Below are 16,792 nucleotides of genomic sequence, written 5' to 3'. Positions count from 1 at the left end.
TTGAGAAAGAAAGAGAAAGTAAAAGGGGGAGAGAGAACAGGAGTCTTGCTCTATTGCCCAGGCTGGAATGCAATCTAAAAATAGGTAATAAAAACCTCTTTTATGTCGATAATTGTACTTAACAACGGAGACAGGAAGGAATAAGGGAAGAAAATAACAAACAAACAGCCAACTAATATTTCATTTAAGTCTGTGAGATACTATGCAAATGCTGAAGAGTAATTTACTTCCAATTATGTAGTCACTTTCAGAATAGGTGTAATATGATACTGAGAAAAATGTATGTTCTGTAGACCTGGGGTGGTGAATTCTATAAATATTCACTAAGTTTGCTTATTCCAGGTCTAAATTCAGATCATAGATGTCCCTATCAATTTTCTATCTCATTGATCCGTCGAGTATTAACAATGTGGTATCAAAAACTCCCACTATTATTGTGCTGGAGTCCAAGTCTATAAGTCATTAAGAACTCGTCTTATGTATCTGGGTGCTTCTATATTGGGTGCATATATATTTATGATCATTAACTCCTGTTGTTGCATTGATCCTTTTACCATTATGTAATGTCCTTCTTTGTTTCTTTTAGTCTTTGCTGCTATTAAAGTCTATTTTGTCAGAGACAAAAGTTACAACTCCTGTTTTTTTGTTTGTTTGCTTTTTGTTTTTGTTTTTTGCTCTCCATTTGATTGGTAAATCTTCCTCCAACCCTTTGTTTTGAGTCTTTGTGTGTCATTGCTTGTGAGATAGATCTGGATACAGCGTCCCGATGGGTTTTGACTTTTTATTCAATTTGCCTGTGTCTTTAATTAGGGCATTTAATCCATCTAAATTTAGGATTAATATTAATATTTGGGAGTTCAATATTGTAATTTAATGCTAGCTGGCTATTTTGCCTGTTAGTTGATGTAGGTTCTTCATTATAGAGATAATCTTTACATTTTGGTAAGTTTTTGGGATGGCTGATACTGGTCGTTCCTTTCTGTTTGTAGTGCTTCTTTCAGAAGCTCTTGTAAAGCAGACCTGGTGGTGATGAAATCTCTGAGTGCTTGCTTGTTCATGAAAAATTTTATTTTTCCTTCGCTTATGAAGTTTAGTTTGGCTGGATATGAGATTCTGGGTTGAAAATTCTTTTCTTTGAGGATATTGAATATTGACCCCCACTCTCTTCGAGTTTGTAGGGTTTCTGCTGAGAGGTCTGCTGTGAGTCTGACAGGCTTCCCTTTATGGGTAACCTGACCTTTGTCTCTAGCTGCCCTTAGAATTTTCTCCTTTATTTCAACCCTAGTAAATCTAGCAATTCTGTATCTTGGAGTTGCTCTACTTGAGGAATATATTTGTGGTGTTCTCTGGATTACCTGGAGTTGAATATTGTCCTGCCTTACTAGGTTAGGAAAGTTTTCCTGAATAATATCCTGAAGAGTGTTTTCCAGGTTGGATTCATTCTTCATGACATTCAGGTACACCTATCAATCATAAATTAGGTCTTTTCACATAGTCCCATATTTCTTGGAGACTTTGCTCATTCCTTTTTACTGTTTCTTCTCGAATCTTGTCTTCTTGTTTCATTTCATTAAGTTGGTCTTCGACCTCTGATATCCTTTCTTCTGCTTGATCAATTCGACTATTAAAACCTGTGCATACTTTGCGACGTTCTCGTATTGCATTCTTCAGTTCCATTAATTCACTTATATTCCTCTCTAAATTGTCTATTCTCATTAGCATTTTGTCAAACCGTTTTTCAAGGTTCTTAGTTTCTTTACATTGGGCTAGAACATGTTCTTTTAGCTCACAAAAGCTCCTTATTATCCACCTTCTGAAGCCTAATTCTGTTAATGGAACACGCTCGTTCTCCATCAGGCCTTGTTCCCTTGTTGATGAGGAACTGTGATCCCCTGTAGAAGGAGAGGTATTCTGATTTTGGGTATTCTCAGCCTTTTTATGCTGGTTTCTTCCCATCATTGTGAGTTCATCCACCTGTCATCTTTGTAATTGCCAACTTTCAAATTAGGTCTCTGAGTGGACGTCCAACTTGTTGATTCCCAGTGCCGAAATCTGAGCAACCCACTGCGCCGGCCAAAACAGCAGCATTAAGATTTGTGGTGCTTTTCTGTCCAGAAATCTCTGGTCTGGCTTCCCGCTTGAATCCCTTTTTCAATCAGGTGAATGGGCGACTCTGCCTTCCCAGAGCTCCACACATTGACCAAAAGGGGACCCAGTCCTGTTTACTCTGCGCCGAGAACCGCCACGCCGGGGCGCCAGCAAAACTGCCACGCCAGCCACAAGAGTCACGCTGGCAACCTGTGGGGCTCCTCTGCTGGGAATCTCCTGGTCTGTAGGCAACAAAAATCCACCTGAAAGTGTGGTGTCCTCTCGTTCTGTGCGCTTTCTCTGGGAGCTACAATCCTGAGCTGCTAGTAGTCGGCCATCTTGGATCTCTCTCTGCCCCTATTTAAATATTAATGTCATGAGAATATTAAAGACATTTGCCAGAGTTCCAACAAAAATCGTTAAAGGACAGCTAAGAAATTATTGTTAATATCAAAATTATTGATAATCTTAAACTGTTGATTATTCCCAATGTACTCCATTCTCCTTTTACATTTTATAATGTTTCTTTTGAATATATGAATTGGCAAACAGCCTGATGAAACTGAGTACTAAGATTTAGTACAGAGTGTGTCAAGAAGAGAACTCAGATTGCCATTTTAAAGTTGTACATGAACAATAATTGGAATCAGGTAATTTTTTAAAACAAAGGTTTATTGTAATGCTTGGGAAAAAATTAGAAAATAAAGTAAGTGCCATAGGCTAATTAAAAAATAAAACTTTAGAACAAGCGTGTTCCAGAAGAGAAGCCATCAAACCAGGGTATGTTGGCATTACTTGTTTTATATGGAGTATTGAGATGTGATAAACCTTTATATATGCTATCGCTGCTCAATTTCCTGAAATATTTTGGTGTTTTCATGGGACCATATCTTGTATAATTTGACATGTGCGACTTGACTAGTCATAACAGTTCTTTTTAAAGGTGTATGTGAGACTTAAATATTGGAAAAGGCAACCCAGTGCCATAAAGCAGAAATAGTGACCTTTAAAATGACTAAAATTTCAACCCAGTGTAGTTTCATGCCTATTTCATGCTTTCTTATAGGAAAGAATTTCATGTTTTAGAAACATTTATTTCACTATGGGATTAATAATGTGACACCGAAATGGAATTATATGTCAGTTAAAATTCACTAACATTGACGGGCAACATTTTGGCATATGGTTAGACAGGTAGGGGAACATGGTACTGTTTAACATCTTAAGAGTACGGGCCAGGCGTGGTGGCTCATGCCTGTAATCCCAGCACTTTGGGAGGCCGAGAGGGGCAGATGATGAGGTCAAGAGATTGAGACCATCCTGGCCAACATAGTGAAACCCTGTCTCTATTAAAATATAACAAAATTAGCTGGGCATGGTGGCGCACGTCTGTAGTCCCAGCTACTCAGGGGGCTGAGGCAGGAGACTTGCTTGAACCCCGGAGGCAAAGGTTGCAGTGAGCCAAGATTGCACTACTGCACCCTAGCCTGGCGCCTGGCAACAGAGCAAAAATGTGTCTAAAAAAAAAAGAGTATGTGAGGCATGTGTATATAGAATGTTTTTATTTTTGCTCATCACAACCAGGTTTTATCAGTATTTAAGATTGTGGCTTGGAATGTGGTTCATCCATTTACTCACTTATACAAATATTCAGAAGTGTAATAAAAACGTGAATGAAGAAAGCTTTGATATGACTCTTCTTGCCTGGATAAATGGTTGCAGATGACATCACTTTTAGTATAACAGAACATTTCTGGTTTTGACCTCTTTATATTTTCTTCTTTGGATACTTAAACAATAAACAAATGCTTATTTTAAAATAAAAAAAAGAGTATTGTACTGAGACATGAATAAACACATCAAAGGAACAGAAAGGTGGCTCCAGAAATACACCCAAGAACACTTGGGAATTTAATATATGATAAATGTGGCATTTAAACCAATGAGAAAAAAAAAGATAGCTTTATCAATAGATGATGTTGAAACAACCAGGTAGCTCTCTGGGAGAAAATAAATGAAATTAGATCTGTGCCTTTCACACACTATACCAAAATAAATGTCAGGTGAATCCAATTTGAATATTTAAAAAAATAAAACTACAAAAATTCTTTTTACTCCCACATGAGGAAAAAACTACATAAAGTCAAAAGAAAAGAACAATTTATGTAAAGTTCTAGGATAGACAAAACTCAGCTATAGTGATAGAAATCACATCAGTGATGTGATTCCCAAAAACAAGAAATTTTGCTAGAGTGATGAAAATGTTCTATATCTTGATTGGGCAGTACACCTCAATAGAGTTGATTTTTAGAAGAAAGAAAACTGAGAGCAAACACCAGTAGGTCTGACATTTTAAAAAAGCAAAATCTCTCCCTGATAATTAAGAGCCCTGGATCCTGACCTGCCCCCAACCACTGACTTCTCCAACAGTGACCTTTCCCAGCCTCCTCTAAGCCTAGATGTTCAAGGCTGACTTCCTACCGCAGGAGGGACTGTCTTCACAGAGTTGATGTCTGTACATGATACAGTATTACTTTGCTTTGGTCTCTGTACTAGCTTCAAGCATTCCCTCCAATCTTTGTCTCTGGGATGAGTTAGTTGACTGGCTGAGTAGTTGGCTGATTGGCTGGTTGGTAGATTGGTGGTTGGTTCACAAATTGGAGAGATGAAAAAGCAAGAGATTTCTCTATGGCAAAATCTGAAAGAGAGAAAAGAGGTAAAAAACTAAGAAAAGAAGAAAAAACCCTAAGGAAAAAAAACTAAGGGTTTATACATTTGAGGAAGTATTGACTATGGTGAAATTTTGTAAGACAAAAAAGTGTGGAAAAACAAGAAGTGGGGGAAATGGTGTATGTACATCTTCCTGAGGGGAAGAAAATAAGGTGGGAAAAAAGTTCTTGTAATAACATTTTACCATCTCAAGGAAATAGTAGCCATGGCCTTTGATGGCCATGGGGTAATGTAGAAAGATAGGGGCCTTATTAGAGCCCAGAAACACAGGAAATATTACCAACCTTATGGTGGCTACAGGAGAGTTATGCAAGCGCAACTCCAAGGGTTACATTTTGTGCAAGACTTGTATGTGTTTAAACGCAAAGCCAAATGCCAATTGAAACATTTTACAACCTTCCTCCAACTCTATCCCCACTCTCATTGTCACAATATCTCACTAACTTGACCAGCCACAGAGACATTGATGAGGAGAAAAGTTGGCTTGCCAACATGACTTTGCCCCCAATATCCTCCTGACAGAGCTTCCTTATCCTCTGGTGAGTTCTGGCTGTCAAAGGTGGCAAATGACACACTTTGGTTAACATCAGCAAGTTGCCAATGGATCTGGGTTCTACTCCACATCTTAGCATCAAAGCCCCCCTCCATATCCCCTTTATAAGGTTTCCAGACATGCAAATCAAAATACAGAATGCCAGGTTAAATTTGAATTTCAGGTACACAACAAATAACCTTTTAGTACAAGTATGTCCCAAAAATTGCATAGGGCATACTTATACAAAAACAAAACAAAACAAAACAAAAAACATGATTTGTGTTTTATTTGCAAACTTAACTAGGTATCCTGTATTTTATCCAGCAACCATACTCCTTTGCCCTAGTCAGGATTCTGCAGAGAACAATAACAATTAATTGATCTAAAAATATATCAAAATTGTATAAATTTTAGACATCATCCCGAAGAAAAGTGAAGACAAAATACCCTTTATAAAATATATTTAAATGACATCAGTAATAATGAGTACATTCTCCTTGTAACCATTTAAAAAATATAGATAAAGCAAAAGTTCTCCAACATTAAGCCAGCAGATCCCTGTACTCTTCCCAAAAGTAAGCACAATTAATAGTGTGTTCTTCTAGACCTTTTCTATGCATTTGAATATATATATATATGTAAGTATAGAATATGTAGGCTTGTTCTGTGTGTATCATGCTGCAAACACTGTTGCATTGTTGTACAACTTGTGGCATGTCAGTATATATCTACCTCATTGCTTTTAAAGCTGTGTAACATGTAACATTCCACAGAATAAATATTACCCTTTTTTAACAGTTATCAAAGTATGGTTAGGGAACCCTTTGTAGGGTTCCAAGAGGTCAAAATTATTTTCATAATAAGAGCAGGACATTATTTGCCTTTTACACCCTCACTCTCCCTCAAACGTACAGTAGAGTTTTCCAGAGGCTACTTGGCAGGTGATGACACCTCTGCTCTGACAGCTAATGAAATGCGGATGTATATGTTATTTTCCAAAGCTTTCTAAAGAAGTAGATTTAGGGTACAAATATTTTCATGTTTGGAGATAACTCAGTTTCTTCTTGCATTCTTATTGTGTTCTTCTTAGCTATCTTCAGTTATACTTACTATAATTGCAATACTATCATCCAATAATTTTTTAAATATATTTTATTGCATTTTAGGTTTTGGAGTACATGTGAAGAACATGCAAGATTGTTGCATAGGTACATACATGGCAATGTGGTTTGCTGCCTTCCTCCCCATCATCTATATCTGACATTTCTTCCCATGTTATTCCCCCTCAACTCCCCAACACCACTGTCCCTCCCCTACTTCCCCCTGACAGACCCCAGTGTGTGATGCTCCCCTCCCTGTGTCCATGCATTCTCATTGTTCAACACCCACCTATGAGTGAGAACATGTGGTGTTCGATTTTCTGTTCTTGTGTCAGTTTGCTGAGAATGATGGTTTCCAGGTTCATACATGTCCTTACAAAGGACACGAACTCATCGATTTTTATGGCGGCATAGTATTCCATGGTGTATATGTGCCACATTTTCCCTGTCCAGTCTATCATCCATGGGCATTTGGATTGGTTCTAAGTCTTTGCTGTTGTAAACAGTGCTGCAATGAACATTCGTGTGCATGTGTCCTTATGATAGAATGATTAATAATCCTTCGGATATACACCCAGTAATGGGATTGCTGGGTCAAATGGAATTTCTATTTCTTGGTCCTTGAGGAATCATCACACTGTCTTCCACAATGGTTGAACACAATGTCTTCCACAATGGTTGTAAAAGTGTTCCTATTTCTCCACATCCTCTCCAGCATCTGTTGTCTCCAGATTTTTTAATGATCGCCATTCCAACTGGCATGAGATGGTATCTCAATGTAGTTTTGACTTGCTTTCCTCTAATGGCCAGTGATGATGATCATTTTTTCATATGTTTGTTGGCCTCATAAATGTCATCTTTTGTAAAGTGCCTGTTCATATCCTTTGCCCACTTTTGAATGGGCTTGTGTGTTTTTTTCTTGTAAATCTTTTTTAGTTCTTTGTAGATTCTGGACATTAGCCTTTTGTCAGATGGGTAGATTCCAAAAATTTTTTCCCATTCTGTTGGTTGCTGATTCACTCTAATGATTGTTCCTTTTGCCATGCAGAAGCTCTGGCATTTAATTAGGTCCCATTTGTCTATTTTGGCTTTTGTAGCCAATGCTTTTGGTGTTTTAGTCATGAAGTCCTTGCCCATGCCTATGTCCTGAATGGTTTTGCCTAGGTTTTCTTCTAGGGTTTTTATGGTGTTAGGTCTTCAATCTAAGTCTTTAATCCATCTGGAGTTAATTTTAGTGTAAGGTGTCAGGAAGGGGTCCAGTTTCTGCTTTCTGCACATGGCTAGGCAGTTTTCCCATCACCATTTATTAAACAGGGAATTTTTTCCCCATTGCATGTTTTTGTCAGGTTTGTCAAAGATCAGATCGTTGTAGATGTGTGGTGTTGCCTCCGAGGCCTCTGTTCTGTTCCATTGGTCTATATCTCTGTTTTGGTACAAGTACCATGCTGTTTTGATTACTGTAGCCTTGTAGTATAGTTTGAAGTCAGGTAGTGTGATACCTCCAGCTTTGTTCTTTTTGCTTAGAACTGACTTGGCTATGTGGCTCTCTTTTGGTTCCATATGAAGTTTAAGGTGGTTTTTCCAGTTCTGTGAAGAAGGTCATTGGTAGCTTGATAGGGATAGCATTGAATCTATAAATTACTTTGGGCAGTATGGCCATTTTCATGATATTGATTCTTCCTAACCATGAGTATGGAATGTTTCTCCACCTGTTTGTGTCCTCTCTTATTTTGTTGAGCAGTGGTTTGTAGTTGTCCTTGAAGAGGTCCTTTACATTCCTTGTTAGTTGTATTTCTAGGTATTTTATTCTCTTTGTAGCAATTGTGAATGGCAGTTCATTCTTGATTTGCCTCTCTTTAAGTCTGTTATTGGTGTATAGGAATGCTTGTGATTTTTGCAGATTGATTTTGTATCCTGAGACTTTGCTGAAGTTGCTTATCAGTTTCAGGAGATTTCGGGCTGAGACAATAGGGTCTTTTCAATATACAATCATGTCATCTGCAAATAGAGACAATTTGACTGCCTCCTTTCCTAATTGAATGCCCTATATATCTTTTGCTTGCCTGATTGCTCTGGCTAGAATTTCCAATACTATATTGAATAGGAGTGGTGAAAGAGGGCATCCTTGTCTAGTGGCAGATTTCAAAGGGAATGCTTCCAGTTTTTGCCCATTCAGTATGATATTGGCTGTGGGTTTGTCATAAATAGCTTTTATTATTTTGAGATACGTTCCATCACTACCTAGTTTATTGAGAGTTTTTAGCATAAAGGCTGTTGAATTTTGTCAAAGGCCTTCTCTGCATCTATTGAGATAATCATGTGGTTTTTGTCTTTGGTTCTGTTTATGTGGTGAATTACGTTTATAGACTTGTGTATCTTGAACAAGCCTTGCATCCCTGGGATGAAGCCTACTTGATCGTGATGGATAAGGTTTTTGATGTGCTGTTGCAATCAGTTTGCCAGTATGATGGTCTCATAAAACGACTTGGGAAGGATTCCTTCTTTTTGGGTTGTTTGGAATAGTTTCAGAAGAAATCGTACCAGCTCCTCTTTGTATGTCTGGTAGAATTCGGCTGTGAACCCATCTGGACCTGGGCTTTGTTTGGTGGGTAGGCTGTTAATTGCTCCCTCAACTTCAGCCCTTGTAATTGGTCTAGTCAGGGTTTCAACTTCTTCCTGGTTTAGTCTTGGGAGGATGCAAGTGTCCTGGAATTTATCCATTTCTTCCAGGTTTACTGGCTTATGTGCATAGAGTTGTTTGTAGTAATCTCTGATGGTGGTTTGTATTTCTGTGGAATCTGTGGTGATATCCCCTTTATCATTTTTTATTGCATCAATTTGATTATTCTCCCTTTACTTTTTTATTAATCTGGCTAGTGGTCTGTCTATTTTGTGGATCTTTTCAAAATACCAACTCCTGGATTCATTGATTTTTTGATGGTTTTTTGGTATCTCTATCTCCTTCAGTTCTGCTCTGATCTTAGATGTTTCTTGTCTTCTGCTAGGTTTTGAGTTTTTTTTTTTTTATCTTGCTCCTCTAGCTGTTTCAATTTTGATTATAGGGTGTCGATTTTAGATCTTTCCTTGCTTCTCACGTGGGCATTTATTGCTATATATTTTCCTCTAGACACTGCTTTAAATGTGTCCCAGAGATTCTGGTATGTTGTGTCTTTGTTCTCTTTGGTTTCAAAGAACATCTTTATTTCTGCTTTCATCTAATTGTTTATCCAGTCAACATTCAAGAGCCAGTTCAGTTTCCATGAAGCTGTGTGGTTCTGAGTTAGTTTCTGAATTCTGAGTTCTAACTTGATTACACTGTGGTCTGAGAGACTGTTTGTTATGATTTCCGTTATTTTGCATTTGCTGAGCAGTGATTTACTTCCAATTATGTGGTCAATTTTAGAGTAGGTGTGATATGGTACTGAGAAGAATGTATATTCTGTGGATTTGTGGTGGAGAGTTCTGTAAACGTCTATTAGGTTTGCTTGGTCCAAGTCTGCATTCCAGTCTTGGATATACTTGTTAATTTTCTGTCTGGTTGATCTGTCTAATATTGACAGTGGAGTGTTAAAATCTCCCACTATTATTGTGTGGGAGTCCAAGTCTCTTGTAAGTCATTAAGAACTTGCTTTATGTATCTGGGTGCTCCTGTATTGGGTGCATATATATTTAGGATCATTAGCTCTTCTTGTTGCACTGATCATTTTATCATTATGTAATGCCCTTCTTTTTCTCTTTTGACTTTTGTTGGTTTAAAGCCTATTTTATCAGAGACTAGGATTGCAACTCCTGCTTTCTTTTTTTTTTTTTTTCTCTCCATTTGCTGGGTAAATCTACCTCCATCCCTTTATTTTGAGCCTCTGTGTATCCTTGCATGTGAGATGGTTTTCCTGGATACAGCACACTGATGGGTTTTGGCTTTCTACCCAATTTGCCAGTCTGTGTCTTTTGATTGTGGCATTTAACCCATTGACATTTAGGGTTAATATTGTTATGTGTGAATTTGATCCTGCCATTTTGATGCTAGCTGGTTGTTTTCCCTGTTAGTTGATGCAGTTTCTGCATTGTGTCGATGCTCTTTACCATTTGGTATGTTTTTGGAGTGGCTGGTACTGGTTGTTCCTATGTTTAGTGCTTCTTTCAGGAGCTCTTGTAAGGCAGGCCTGGTGGTGATGAAAACTCTGAGTAATTGCTTGTTCATAAAGGATTTTATTTCTCCTTTGCTTATGAAACATAGTTTGGCTGGATATGAAATCCTAGGCTGAAAGTTCTTTTCTTTAAGGATGTTGAATATTGGCCCCAACTTTCTTCTGGCTTGTATGGTTTCTGCTGAGAGATCTGCTGTGAGTCTGATGGGCTTCCCTTTGTGGGTGACCCAACCTTTCTCTCTGGCTGCCCTTAGCATTTTCTCCTTCATTTCAACCCTGGTGAATCTGATGATTATGTGCTTTGGGGGTGCTCTTCTTGAGGAATATCTTCGTGGTGTTCTATTTCCTGGACTTGAATATTGGCCTGACTTGCTAGGTGGGGGACGTTTTCCTGGATAATATCCTGAAGAGTGTTTTCCAGCTTAGATTCATTCTCTCCATCACATTCAGGTACACCTGAATAAAACATAGATTAGGTCTGTTCGCATAACCCCATATTTCTTGGAGGTCTTGCTCATTTCTTTTTACTCTATTTTCTCTAATCTTGCCTTCTCATTTTATTTCATTGAGTTGATCTTCAACCTCTGATATCCTTTCTTCTGCTTGGTCAATTCAGCTATTGAAACTTGTGTATGCTTCGCAAAGTTCTAGTGTTGTGTTTTTCAGCTCCATCAATTCATTTATGTTCCTCTCTAAGCTGTTTATTCTTGTTAGCATTTTGTCAAACCTTTTTTCAAGGTTCTTAGTTTCTTTGCATTGGGTTAGAGCATGTTCTTTTAGCTCAGAGAAGTTTCTTATTACCCACCTTCTGAAGCCTGTTTCTGTCAATTCATCAGACTCATTTTCCATCCAGCCTCGTTCGTTCCCTTGCTGGTGAGGAGTTGTGATCCCTTGGAGGAGATGTGTTCTGGTTTTGGGTGTTTTCTTCCTTTTTTCACTGGTTTCTTCTCATCTTTGTGGATTTATTTACCTGTGGTCTTTGTAGTTGGTGACTTCCAGATGGGGTTTCTGAGTGGATGTCCTGTTTGTTGATGATGAAGTTATTTCTTTCTGTTTCTTAGTTTTTGTTCTAACAGTCAGGCCCCTCTGCTGTAGGACTGCTGCAGGTCCATTCCAGACCCTGTTTGCCTGGGGCTCACCTGCAGTGGCTGCAGAACAGTGAGGGTTGTTGCCAGTTTCTTCTGCTGCTATCTTTGTCCCAGAAGGATACCTGCCAGATGTCAGTCTGAGCACTCCTTTATGAGGTGACTTTTTGGATATACAGGGATGGGGGAGCCGCTTGAGGAGACAGTCTGTCCTTTATAGGCACTCAAGTGCTGATCTGTGAGCTCTGTTGTTCCATTCAGAGCTGCTGGGAAGGTACGTTTAAGTCTGCTTCAGCAGAACTCATAACAGCCTTTTTTTTCCTAGATACTCTGTCCCGGGAAGGTAGGGCTTTATTTATAAGTTTCTGTCGTGCTGCTGCCTTTTTTCAGGGCTGCGCTGCCCAGCGAGGAGTCAGCCTAGTCACGGTCTGCCAGCAGAGGCTTTGCTGATCCACTGTGGGCTCCACCCAGCTGCTGTGTGAACTTCCCTGCGTCTTATTTATAGGGGTATAGTTAGAACTGCCTCAGCAATGGCGGCCCACCTCTGCAATGTCAGGCTCTCTGTATAATGGTGGACTGCCTCAGCAATGGCAGGCTACCTCAGTAATGGTGGACCACCTTGGTAGTGGTGGACTGCCTCGGTAATGGTGGACACCCCTCCCCCACAGAGCTGGACCATCCCAGGTTCAGCTGTGCTTGCTGTTAAACTCTCAATACAGAGCATTTCAGATTGCTGGTCTTTGTAGGGGTGGGACAGTCTGTGCCTGATCACCTGGCTCCTTGCCTCAGACTCCTTTTTTTTCAGGTGAACTGAAAAAAAGACTCTGTCTCCCAGGCGTTCCAGTCACCAGTTGAAATGGTGCCCAGATTTGTGTGAGTTCTTGTGCAGAGACCCACTGTGCTGGCTGAAACAGCCACGCTGTGGACACATGGTGCTTTTTTGCCCAGGAATCTCCTGGCCTGGCTCCCTGTTTCAGTCCCCTTTTTTTCAGTTGAACGGGCAACTCTGTCTCCCAGCCATTCCAGTCACCAGTTGAAAAGGTGCCCGGATTTGTGTGAGATTTTGTGTGGAGACCCATTGTGCCAGCTATGCTGGAGGTGCTTTTCCGCCCAGGAATCTTCTGGCCTGGCTGTCTGTTTCAGTCCCCTTTTTATATGTTGAATGGGCAACTCTGTCTCCCAGGTGTTCCAGTCGCCTGTTGAAACAGTGCCCAGATTTGTGTGAGATTTTGTGTGGAGACCCGCTGCACTGGCTGAAACAGCCACACTGGAGACTCGTGGGTGCTTTTTCACCCGGGAATCTCCTGGCCTTGCTCCCTATTTCAGTCCCCTTTTTATCAGTTGAACGAGTGACTCTGTCTCCCAGGCGCTCCAGTCACCAGCTGAAATGGCGCCCAGACCCATGTGAGTTTTTTGAGTGGAGAGCTGCCACACCGGCTGAAACAGCCACACTGGAGACCCATGGCGCTCCTCCGCCCAGGAATCTCCTGGTCTGTGGGCAATAAAAATCCATCTGGAAATGTGGCAACCACTCACCCTCCGGGCGCTCGCTGGAAGCTGCAATCCAGAGCTGCTCCTACTCGGCCATCTTGGATCCCCTCCCTCCCAATAAATTTTTATTTTGAAATTATGAAGTTTTTCTTACACCTGTCTAAACACACAAGAAACAATACACTTTGTCTTGTTTTATAATAACATTTTAAAATATTGTTTAAACTAATGAATTGTGTAATTTTATCCAAAATTGTTATCAGACCATTTCTTTATAATATTTATTCTTATAGTCAAGGATTTATCATTGGCATGAGATGGATCAATTAGATTTGCTTTCTCAATCCACAGCTGCACTCTTCCAGTATAAAAATCCTGAAAAGAAATGAAACTAGACCAGGTGGAGTTGCTTACACCTGTAATCCCAGCACTTTGGGAGGTGAAGGCAGGGGGATTGCTTAAGGCCAGGTGTTCAAGACCAGCCTGGGCAACACAGCAAGACCCCACCTCTATTTATTTTTTGTGTTGATTTAATTAAAAACTAAAATAAATAAATGATAAATTTTTTAAAAGATTAAATCAGCATGTCAGAGAGTTCTCTGACTAGCTGAATGGAGGGATTTTCTCCAAAGAAACTGAAAAACTGAATAAAAACCAAAAATATAGTGTAATCTATATTTCCCTCATCTACATATACAGTAATAGTTTAACTTATTATGTCTTATTCAGCAGGATATTTTGAAGAGTATTTTAGCAATACTATTACTAAACTTAATTGTTTACTATTAATAGTTAGTTGCAGCATCATTTTGAGACCAATCATTCAGGGTTTAGAGAAAGGAATTAGCTACATTGAATGTAGATATGATGAGCTCTTTAAAATCCAAAAGTTGTTAGCTTCTCAAACTGGCCATGAAAAAGTTACTGAAGCTTCTTACAGGATAAGTTAGTGTATTGCATTAGCTGGAGAAGCCCACACAAAGGCTGAGAGATAATAAAGCCTTATTCACTGACATCACTGAAGGCCTGATGGATAAAAAGTCAGTGAAAGAAATCCTGGGGACTGCCACTTTTCAATGACACGATCACTTGTCAAATTAAAGATGTAGCTGCAAACATGAAGACTGAGTTAGCCTCTTGTGTAAAGAATTGTACTTGTGCCTCACACATGGAAACTTGCTGTTTTCTAGTATTTATCTAGTATCAGCACCAACTAATCATTAAAGATCTTCTTTTATGTGAATACTTGGCAAAAAAAAGCAAAAACCCGCATAGGATGGTAGAATTTTCAGTGCTGACTTTTTTAAATTTCATGTTTTTTTCTGGAACAACAGTTTAAGCAATGGTGGGTAAATTGCTGGCATTTAGCACAAATCAAAGCGGTGGCACGAAACTGTCCCAATAGTCATCTTATTCCTTACTGCCACACACTTGCAGTGAGGGGGAAAGCCAGTTTCACTTCTGATTATTTTCTTAAATCTTGATCCATGAGAGCATGTCTTTTCAACAATCTTTGTGAAGAAATGGGAAGTATGCACCACCAAACGTTTCTGCTGCGTACTAAAGAACAATGTTATCTCACGAAACAGTATTTGTGCAATCATGTGAAATGGCTGAACTGTCTGCATGTTTTATGAAACACTTTTTACTGGAAAGAATGACAAACTATGATTATTCAGGTCTGAGTATTTGGCAGGCACTTTCTTAGAAATGAAAAGAGACTTTCACTTCAAGGAAATTAGTTGACAATATTTGCTGCCAATTATAAAATTTGAAAGTTCCAGCAAAAATTAGAATTGTGAAAAATTTGTATCTGCCATCATGAACTTGACAACTGGCTGATTCTTTCAATGAGATCTTCCAGTGAGCTGCAGTGGTTTGTACATGTGAAGCACCTAGCGGGGTACCTGGAACACAGCAGGCAGTGATAGGATGGTAAATCCCTCTCTCTCTTTCTTTTGTTTTTCTTTCTTTCTTTCTTTCTTTTTTTTTTTTTTGACAGAGTCTTGCTTACTCTCCCAGGCTGGAATACAACTGCACAATCTCAGCTCACTGCAAACTTCACCTCCCAGGTTTAAGCAATTATCCTGTCTTAGCCTCATGAGTAGCTGGGATTACAGGTGCCTGTCACCACACCCAGCTAATTTTTGTATTTTTAGTGGAGATAGGGTTTCATCATGTTGACCAGGCTGGTCTCAAACTCCTGATCTCAAGTGATCCACCAACCTTGGCCTCTCAAAGTACTGAGATTACAGGCATGAGCCACTGTGCCCGGCCCTTTCTCCTTTCTTTTCCCATATATTACATGCCTGGCCCCAAATACTTCTGGCCACCCACACCAGAGCAGAAGACCCAGTCCCAGACTCATCTGTATGCCCCACCCTGGCACTCACAATCCCGGGGTGGTAAGGGATGGCAAGATGAGGCAGTCTGGTGCCTTACAAAAGATGAGAGAAGGGGATCTGGCAACATCACTCCCAAACTCCTAGGGACTCATTTTGATGGGCCTTCCAATTTCACTAAGCCATTAGCCTATTTCCCAACCTGTACCTGCATGCCTTCCTGAACCCACATGACCCTCTCCCCTACAATGCCTTCCCACCTTTAGCCTCCCAGGTCTGAGTCGCCCACTAGGCAACCAGAGGGGCAGAGCAGTCGGTTTGAGATTGCCCTAGGAGCATCCAGGGCTGGCTGGGTATTGCCATGCAGAGAAGGACGAATAACTAGGCCCCTGGACAGAGCTTCCCCCAGATCCCCATCACCCTTCCCTGAGGAAATCGACACAGAGAGCACTCCCACACAGCCACCCACTTCTCACCATCCCATGCCAGCAGGCAAAGAGCTCCAGTTTCTTCCTCTGGGACACCCTACCTAACCAAGGGTCTATCAATTCCTATCCACCCCCAAGGACTCCCAGGTGAGTACAGCTCAGGCTCCTGGAAACTAGAGGTTAATTTATGGAAAGATTTATGGTATGTCCTCCAAGGCTGCATGCCAAGTATCTTCAGGAGCCTTTTCTCCCATCCCCTTCTTTCCTGAGGATATATTCTTAGTCCTAGCTATTGATTCAATAAACTGTTCCCGAGTCATAAATTATCTTTCTAAGAATTGGTAAGGTGTTTATTTCATAATATAAAACACAGAATGTCCCCAGGACTCTCCTCCACCCCCTGTGCTCCTTCCTGGCCTCCCTCTCCTTATGCTCCCTCCTGGGTTCCAGTACCAGAGGTATTGATTAAGTCGGCCTCCCCATAAACCTCACACATTACACAGAAACTAACTCAATATGGAGCAGACTTAAAGGTGAAACATAAAAGTATAAAACATTTAGAAGAAAAAATAGGGTGGGGAGCAGTGGCTTACATCTGTAATCCCAGCATTTTGGGAAGCCAAGGCGGGTGGATCACGAGGTCAGGAGTTCAACACCAGTCAGGCCAAGATGGTAAAACTGTGTCTCTACTAAAAATACAAAAATTAGCCAGGCATAGTGGTGGATGCCTGTAATCCCAGCTATTCAGGAGGCTGAGGCAGAATAATCACTTGAACCCAGGAGGTGGAGGTTACAGTATGCTGAAATTGCACCACTATACTCTAGCCTGGGCAACAGAGCAAAAT

This window comes from Cebus imitator, unplaced genomic scaffold (assembly GCF_001604975.1).
Source record: "Cebus imitator isolate Cc_AM_T3 unplaced genomic scaffold, Cebus_imitator-1.0 Scaffold170, whole genome shotgun sequence".
Classification (NCBI taxonomy): Eukaryota; Metazoa; Chordata; class Mammalia; order Primates; family Cebidae; genus Cebus; species Cebus imitator.
This window is presented reverse-complemented; position numbering follows the sequence as displayed.